The sequence below is a fragment of the Myotis myotis genome, unplaced genomic scaffold, assembly GCF_014108235.1.
Source record: "Myotis myotis isolate mMyoMyo1 unplaced genomic scaffold, mMyoMyo1.p scaffold_m19_p_14, whole genome shotgun sequence".
Taxonomy (NCBI): Eukaryota; Metazoa; Chordata; class Mammalia; order Chiroptera; family Vespertilionidae; genus Myotis; species Myotis myotis.
In genome coordinates this window covers 48,053,061-48,060,596 of record NW_023416318.1, presented here as the reverse complement: position 1 = coordinate 48,060,596, position 7,536 = coordinate 48,053,061, and the positions used below count along the sequence as shown (strand labels likewise).

General features: G+C 46.8%; 1 long non-coding RNA gene across 1 annotated transcript; it reads right to left on the bottom strand.

Annotated features, from left to right (window-relative positions):
• Nucleotides 1-4,025: 4,025 nt before the first annotated feature.
• LOC118668763 lies at nucleotides 4,026-5,705 on the bottom strand. Its single transcript, XR_004971756.1, has 3 exons — nucleotides 5,482-5,705; nucleotides 4,865-4,948; nucleotides 4,026-4,115 (listed from the first exon to the last, which is right to left on the bottom strand). It is a non-coding gene; the product is annotated as an uncharacterized LOC118668763 (long non-coding RNA).
• Nucleotides 5,706-7,536: the final 1,831 nt, after the last annotated feature.

The following is a 7,536-nucleotide window of genomic DNA, read 5'->3' as shown; positions in this document are numbered from 1 at the left end:
CCTTGGTTACATGGGAATCTCGAAACAGCAACAACAAGGTGTCTCTGTGTGCGCCCAGTTGTCTGTCTAGGCTCCTAATAGATCTCCAACTAACAATTTTTGTTCCTTTGGCCCATCTACCACGTAGCAACCAGGATGACCTTTTAAGAGCATAAATCTGAGTATTTCACATACTGTATTAGTCTGCTAGGACTTCCAGAACAAAATGCCACAGACTGGGTGGTCTAAGCAACAGAAACTTATTTTCTCACAGTCCTGGAGGCTGGAGGTCCAAGATCAAGGTGTTGGCAGGTCTGGTTTCTGGTGAGAACTTTCTCCTTGGCTGGCAGCGGTGGCTCTCGCTGTTCTCACGTGGCTTTTCCTCAGCGCACGTGCTCTCCTAGGGTCTCTTGTCTTATGAGAACACCAATTCAGGACAGACCCAAATCCTTTACGTGGTCTACCAGGTCTGCATGACGTGCCTCCTGCCTGCTCTCCAGTCTCATCTGGTCAACTCTCTCCTTTTCTGTTTTCTCAGCTCCTCAAACACGTGGGCTTCTTCCCTTCCTAGGAACTCAGTACCTGCTGTTTCTTCTGCTTGAGTTATTCATTACCGCCTTCCTTCACTGTGTTAGCCTGTGTAATGCCTATTGAGTCCTCAAAAATTAGCTCCTGCTTGGCTGGTGTGGCTCAGTGGTTGAGTGTCAACTCATGAGCCAGGAAGTTACGGTTTGATTCCTGCCGGGGTCCAGCCCCAGAGGTCCAGGGGTTCCCAAAGGTGTGGATGGAGACAGCATTCAGAACTCTCTAGCTCTCTTTAGTCTCCATGGATCTTCCTGTGCCAGGCTGAGGCCACAGAGAAAGATCCTGAGACAAGTTGAGCCTTTATTTTATAGTCAGAGGTAAACAAGGTAGTGGTTACCATGGTTACACTGTTCTTGTGAGTTTCACTTATTTACACTGTTCTTGTGAGTTTCACTTGTTTTTGTTCTTGTTCTTGCTGCACTTCCCTCAGGCCATGAGCTTCCCAGATAAGATCCAGGGAGCATCATAAGGTCAAGCCTAATTATGCTAAGAGGACTGTGCCCTCTAAGCTGGGACTTGTTTGTGACTTTGCCAACAGGTCAGTCCGAGGCTTAATCCTATATCAGCTCCCCACAGATTCCGGGTCAGGGTACATGCCCGGGTTGTGGGCTCTATCCCCAGTAGGGGGTGTGCAGGAGGCAGCCAATCGATGATTCTCTCTCATCACTGATGTTTCTCTCTCTCCCTTTCCCTTCCCCTCTCTGAAATCAATAAAAACATATTTTAAAAATTAGCTCCATGTTTTCCTCAAGGGAGTTTTCCTTGATCCTGACACCAGGCCAGGGCCCCCACTTCCTTTTATCTTCACTCCGCATGCCTTACTTCTCCTGTGGCATTACACCACTGTCGTTCAATCTTTAACTGTGTCATTAATTGTTTCATGCCTCTTTCCTTTCCATAGACCAAAAGCTCCGAGGTAGGAGGGACCATAGTTCTTGTGTTCACTGCTGTATCTTCAGCAGCTAGCACAATGCACTATCCACACCAAAAAGAGCCTTTTAAGGAGCTAATTCACAACGGTCGAAGGTAGAGTCCTTATTGAACTCTCAGGTGAAGAGAAGAACCCGCAAGCATCGATCATTTAAAAGCTCTCTCCCTCCACCAGCCTCTTCCTTGCCAGGAAATCCCGGCTGATGAGCCTGGTGTCATCGTGGCCTATTTGGGGAGCTGCACAGAAGACTCCGGAGACAACCCCAATGGTGAGTGTTACATTTTCGTCTCTGCCCAAGCCGCCCCATCAGGGCAGATGGTTTTCAAAGACGCTGAGGCGATTTGTCCCACGCTTCTTTGCATTGTCCCATGGCTTCGCTGCTCCTTCTGACAAGAGGGAGGGTGCACCTGTCCTGTCCTTAACCCTGGGTTGGCCTTGGGATCTGCTTTGGCCAATGGCGTTGAGCAGAAAGTGATGCTATGTGAATTCAAGGCCTTGCCTGCAAGAGTTTGTATAGAGTCTTCTCCCTCTCTCGTAGAAAGCTTCCCAAGACCACCGTGTAAGGAAGCTGGGTTAGCCTAGTGGAGGGTGAGACCAAGTGGAGGGGAGGCAAGGTGACCCAGCTGACCACCAGCACCAAGTTTCAGACATGTGAGCAGGGCCCTTAGGGCCTTTCCACTCAGCCAGTCCTCCAGCTGAAACCAACCAGGTGAGGAAGCCCAGGAGAGATCAATAAAGGCATCCACAGAATTAGGAGAATAGTAAGTCTTTGCTGGGTGGCTTGTGACCCAGGAATAGGTGAGCGGAACGTCAATCCTCCTGATTTTCCAGAATAACCCCATTTTTTCCCTTCTCTAAACAGTCATGCCCTCCCTCCTGACTCTCCTACTGTCACACTCAGTATGAATCATCAGGACACTCCAGAATGTCCTTATCTCCCACTGTAAATCTAAAGGAAAAAACAGACAAGAGAAAGGGTTCCAGCTGAGTCTGGATGGAAGGGCATTGTTTGGAACCACATTCTTGGAGTGGTGGCCACACTCACTCACCTAGGATATGGGGCCCTCAAGGTGGAAGATGAGGCACATCTCATATGCCCTTGGCTGCAGTTTCTGAACTCAAAATGCAACCCAGGATTTATGTCGCGTTCAACGCTCCCTCCTATGACACAGGTGTTTCTCCTAGAACGTCTTCTACACGTGCACGTTGGCCTACCAATCGCGCCATAAATCATTGCGGCATTGTTTCTCTGAAAAAAACATGGAAATAATCCAAGTGCCCAACAACAGGAAAATGGATAAATATCTTAAAAATGGAACCTAATAAAGGTAAAATGAGTGAACAAGAGCGACATGTATTAACATAGCTAAGTCTCAAAACACATCATCGAGCAAAAACAGCAGGCTGTAGAGGTTACGTAAAGTCTGATATGATTAGTGTGAAAATTTGGAACATTCAAAACACTCTTTAGGACACACTCATATATAGTGAATATATAAGTACATGCACGGGGATGGGAAATAACATATAGGAGGGAGGGAGGGTGAGGAGAAGGATTGGGAAGGGGTACACAGGAGTCTCATCTGTACTGAAATGATTAGAAATAAATGCAGGAAATTCAAAGATCGGCAAAGCTGGGTGGCAGATATTATTCTCTATATTTTTCTTGTGCTTCAATCATTCTGTGATTTAAAAAAAATATAGAAGTCCCCCTTCCCTCCTCTCACTGGCCAGGCATATCTTTTCTTCAGCCCATTTTTTTCTGCATTGTAAAGTCATACAACATAAAGAGGTCCATGGGATGCTTCCTTTTATTTTCTGACACTGGAGCTTTAAGTCAGAGAGTTTTAAAGGGAAAGGAAAGTTGCCCCCAGCGAGTGCTGTTTTCCCAATGTGGGCTTAAGAAATGATTACGCAGGCAGTGAATGATTTTGGCAGGACTTCCTGACTCAACTGGGCGTTGCCAGACCTGCCGGCAGGTCTCAGGGGTAACCTCACCATTGTCCCATTCACATGGCTGATTGAGTTCCTTAAGGCATGATGGCAGCCAGGTTCCAGGAAGAAGCATTCCAAGAGAGCAAGCCCTGTTGTGCAAGTGCTTCTCAAGCTGCAGCTTGCATCAGTCTTACTGATGTCTCTTGGCTGCAGCTAGTCACCTGGTTAAACCCAGACTCATGATGGGAGGGGACCACGCAGGAGATGGATACCTGCAAGGGGGGAGGGGATGTAGTTTGATGAGGGCACCAAAGTTGCAATATACCACTCAGTTCAAACTTTCTCTGACCTCCTCACTGGACTGAAATAGTCATTTTACTTGTTATGACTGCCATACTGCATTGCCATTTATATTTATGAACCGGAGCTCCTCTGAAGACAGGGACTCCTTGTAATTTCTCCCCATAACCCATTGCTGGCACAGAGCTTGTTTGCATCGTCTGTGATCGAACGAGAACAGCAGTTGTCATCACCTCCTTCATATCTGCCAAGTGCAAGGCCTGTCCCTACCTCAATTAGATGGAGGCCGGTCAACAGCTGTCTGATGCCAAGTATACCAAGTCCCCGAGTCCCTTGGAGCATGGCAGCTAGGTCCTCTACTGAGGTCCAGGCATACAGGAGGCACCTAACATGTTAGTGGAATGAATGAATGCGTGAGCAAACTTCCTAGGCATAGCAACGGGATTTCCAAGGTTTTAAAGGGAAAGGAACTCCTAAAAAATTAACTCTTATTTTCTGCAGGTAAGGCCCCCTTGATTTGTTAAAAAATGAAAGTCATCTAGTTTCCAAGGCATCCAATTCTTAAACATACACTGGGACCGAGCTGAGCAGAAGTCACATGACTCCACATTCCACAGAGGAAGCAGTCCCATCAGAGGGTTGTCCAGAGAGATTTTCTGAGTTCTCCTTCCTGACTGAGGACCCTGCGGAAGAAGTTCCTGTAGCTGAGCCCTATTCCGCTGGCCTGTCTGGTAGCTGGAGCAGAGGCCGAGGCCTGGGCTGGTGGGGTGACGTGTATCCATCAGAGCCGCCCCACAAATGTTTCCTGCTCCCCAGATTCCCCGGTTCTGAGCAGTGGGTCTGAATATAGACGCCCTCTTGTGCTATAAATAGGCAAGACACATCTTCTGTGGTAACACACTGGAGTGTGGAAACCTATTGTGAATTTAACTCCTCCCCTATTGCAAAATTCTGACCTCATAGAGAACAGAAGAAGTGAATCACCTCTGAACAAATACTCTGATTAGATCACTTGCTTTGCATTGAAGACTAAAAAAGGGAAGAGAAAAAACCTGGGTGTTATTGCCCTCTGGACTGCCCTCCACCCTGCTGAACGCTAACCCGTGCTCAGCTGTGAGAATAATTTATTCTTACCTGAGCCCACATTTCCTGAGATTCCATCCTTTGGAATATTTCATCTTTTGGACCTCAGTATAAGCAACTCACATAAAAGAAGACCTTGAATAATGAAATTAAATAAAAAGGATTTTTGTTCTATGAAAGTTTTCCCCCACTTTTATTTTTTTATATTTTATTGATTTTTTTACAGAGAGGAAGAGAGATGAATAGTTAGAAACATCAATGAGAGAGAAACATCAATCAGCTGCCTCCTGCACACCCCCTACTGGGGATGTGCCCACAACCCAGGTACATGCCCTTCACCGGAATCGAACCTGGGACCTGGGACCCTTCAGTCCGCAGGCCGACGCTCTATTCACTGAGCCAAACCAGTTAGGCCGTTTCCCCCCACTTTATGAAAAAAACTAACTCCTATTTTCTGCAGTCAAGCCCCCCTTGACTTGTTAAAAATGAAATTCATCTAGTCAGGGACCACATACTGGTTCTGCTGGCCGAATGGCGCCTACAGGTGCCTTTTCTGGACAGCACAGTAGTTGGTTTCTAAATTCTGAAATTCTCTGGCTTACTTATGGCATGTTCTCTGGTTCCCCAGTTTCCACTGCTGCCTAATGTCGTACACACAGTTACATTACCTGCGGGATCCCTTGTACATTTCAGTTTCCAGCCTCTGAGCTCTCCCTCTCATCTTACAAATGGAGACAGTGAGACCCAGGAAGGATGATTCGCCCAAGGCTGGACGGCTGGGAATTGCAAAGCCTAACACGCAGGTCTCCAGCCTCCCAGCATGAGGCTCTCTCTCTCTCTCCTGCTTTACTGCATCGACATACCACTTTCCTGTGGTTTTGGCTAAATTAACAAATGCGTGTGCCATTTCAGCATTTGCCACAGAACCAGCAAGCATTTGCTGGGCTGGATTCTGTAACGACAGCACTTATGCAATGGCAAGTTCTTGCGACCTTCCTCTTTCCTTTCTGCCCTCCCCATCACCAGGCCAGACAAGCCTCACCCCGCTGTTGTCATCAGGCAAAGCTCACGGTCTACATCTGCTGATGGCTACTTCTCCTTTCCCTCCGACGGCTCCACATAAAATCAGCACAGTGCATGTTTCAGATGGTGCAAATGGGCAGCTCTTTCTTCTGGAAAAATCCTGCTTGTTATTCAAGGCCCTGCTCAAGTGTGACCTCCTGTGTGAAGCCAGCTCCACCCTTCATTTATATATTAGTGATAGCATGTCCCACAGTGCGGTGTGTGTGTGTGTGTGTGTGTGTGTTCCCCCTTACATAAGCTGGTCCTAAGCCTTACTTTATTTTTAATAAAAAAAAATCAATTACAGTTGACATTCAATATTATATTAATTTCAGGTATGCAGCATAGTGGTTAGACGTTTATATAGAGTATGAGGTGACCCCCTAATCATAAGCCTGCCTTATCTTTTATGTCTTCACCTCCCCTTCTCCACTCCCTCCCCTAAATCCATGTTAACTGAAGTGAGAAGATTGAGGTTGATAGAAAAGTTCCAGAAAATACTTGACAAGCCCCACTTTTCTATCAAACTTGGACAAGGGTTAGTGCCAGGAGCCGGTCCATCCTTGCTGTTTCAAGGGACCTGGCATATATGGCATACTGTTCTTAATATGTTTGCTCACCTTCTTGGCACTATGTGTTTTAACCAAGGTCACCTCTCTGAGAAAGATTGTTTCCCCAGGTAGGGATTTTCCCCTGAAGTTAGGGAGGGAATAAAACTCCTTAACTAAGTGCCAGGCGGGTAATTAATCACTTTAACTACGAACAATCATGCTTAAACTACATAATCTTTACTCCCTGGAATAGAGATTAGAAACGCCCTAACCTTTGGAATAGAGATTGATAGGATTGGAATCAACTGGTATAAATACAGATGTAACAAGACAACAGGACACAGAACCTAGACACAGAACCTAGAGACAGAAGAACTTCACTGGAGAGAACATGGCAAAAGATCCTGGACAGAAACTGGCCACAGAACCTAGAGACAGAACCTAGAGACAGAACCTAGCGAGAGAACCTGGCTGAAGAACCTAGAGACAGAACCTGGCTACAGAACCTGGATAGAACATGGCAAGAGAACCTGACTAGAACCTGGTGACTGAACCTGGCTGGAGAACCTGGACAGAACCTGGCTGGAGAACCTAGCGAGGGAACATGGCTACAGAACCTGGCTGGAGAACCTAGCAAGAGAACATGGACACAGAACCTGGCTGGAGATCATAACCAGAACTTCGCTAAAGATCCTGACCAGAACTTGGCTAGAGATCCTGGCTAGGCTGCTGATCAACTGAACGCTGTCTCTGTGTCATTCCTTCTTCGCCGACTCTGTCCACACCTTTGGGGACCCCTGGACCTGCTGGGGTTGGACCCCAGAAGGTTAGATTTCGATTCCCTTTTTTTTGGAAAGGAAAATAAATCATCGTGCAACAAGGCCCGCTCAGCCTCTGTGATCCAAGAAAGCCTCTCTGTGCAGTGGTTCTCCACCCTGGCTGCACATTAGAATCACCTGGGGATCTTTTTAAAATCCTGATTTCTGGGCCTCATTCTCCAGAAATTCTGTTTCTTTGTTACTAATGATGAGGCCCAGAAATCAGGATTTTAAAAAGATCCCCAGGTGATTCTAATGTGCAGCCAAGGCTGAGAACCACTGCTATTTGTGT